This window comes from Octopus bimaculoides, chromosome 22 (genome assembly GCF_001194135.2).
Source record: "Octopus bimaculoides isolate UCB-OBI-ISO-001 chromosome 22, ASM119413v2, whole genome shotgun sequence".
NCBI classification, from domain to species: domain Eukaryota; kingdom Metazoa; phylum Mollusca; class Cephalopoda; order Octopoda; family Octopodidae; genus Octopus; species Octopus bimaculoides.
Window position 1 is genome coordinate 25,212,057 of NC_069002.1, and position 1,597 is coordinate 25,213,653.

The following is a 1,597-nucleotide window of genomic DNA, read 5'->3' on the forward strand; positions in this document are numbered from 1 at the left end:
TATATGTATGTATGTATGTATATATGTATAAGGTAATAATTTTATTCTCAAACGCAGGATAATATTAATAATATAAATAACATGAACAGGATAAATTATCCATATATTGTAGAAAAATCTGTCGGTGACCAGCCATGAGACTCAAACTCACGTCCCTGTGATTACGCATCCAGTGCTTTACCATTAATCTAAACTGACCCAACGATTTATACATCCTGAATTTACAGAAGAATTTGTCGTTGGTAAAACACTTGACGCGTAATCACAGGGATGTGAGCTTGAATCTTATGGTTGGCTGCCGATTATTAGCATTATCCTGTGTTTGAGAATGAAATTATTTCCTTATCTTTATCTTTCAATACATCTTAACGCTTCTAAAGCAAACTTTGTTTCTTGACTTTCAACATAGGTTGAATTTAATAAATTTATGTATGTATATATATGTATATGAATTTGTTTTATGTATATATACTTATATTAACATACACACATATTTTCGTTATATTTAAATACCTAACATGTTCGAGTACATTAGAACGTATGAAAGAACCTTCAGATGTGAAAATAGTCCCGGCAGAAAATGCTTCTCTTAGACATAGGTGAAAATATATAATGGACTGTGAATGGCGTCACGTTCTTGTTCGTTAGAACACGTGCGTGTCTGCGTTATTTATGTTTTTTTATCAGTTCGATATCTACGGACGCCAGATTTAACAACGGGAAAGAAAGAATGCAGAAATGCGTAAATCGCACGATCTAGTAACTTCATGCACAGTCCATTCTGTGTTTCTACACATGAATAGAGGAAAGATACCACCCAGCACTATTTCCTCAGCGGAAGCTTTTCTCTCGTCCGAATGCACTCACACGTGTTAAATAAGACTTTACATGAATATATATTATTCGATGTTGCTTTGTTTGACATCATGTGTATGAGTGTATGTACGGAGAGAGAGAGAGAGAGAGAGAGAGCGAAGTATGTATGCATATGTATATATTTATATCTTTTATTTTTTACTTGTTTGAGTCATAAGACTGCGGTCATGCTGGGGTTGCCTTGAAGAATTTTTAATAGAATGAATCGGTACCATTACTTTTTTTTAAAGCCTTGTACTTATTCTATCGGCCTCTTTGGCCAAGGCGATAAGTTACGGAGACATAAACACACTGATACCGATTGTCAAGCAGTGGTGGGGACAAAGGCTGGAACAAACACACATACACACACATTGATATAGATAGATAGATAGATAGATATATAGATAGATAGATAGATAGATAGATACAATGAGCTTCTTTCAGTTTCTGTCAACCAAATCCATTCACAAGTTTTGTAGTCGACCCGAGACTATAGTAGAAAACACATGAACAATGTCCCACGCAGTGGGACAGAAACCGGAATCATGTGGTTGAAAAGCAAGCTTGTTACCACACAGCAGCTACACCTTCACTACATGTGTGTGTGTGCGTGTGTGCGCGCGCGTGTGTGTGTGTGTTTATGTGTATGCATGTATATATGTATATATTTTCCTCTTTTTTATGTATGTATATTCTTTGATCATTTGTTTTTGTCGAACAAACCGACTCGAATGTTATA

The 1,597-nt window shown here is 35.4% G+C and overlaps 1 protein-coding gene across 1 annotated transcript in view; it reads left to right on the top strand.

Moving 5' to 3' along the window:
- LOC106873133 (uncharacterized) overlaps positions 1 to 1,597 on the top strand; it is a 53,045-nt gene that overhangs the window by 32,241 nt on the left and 19,207 nt on the right. The window lies entirely within an intron of this gene.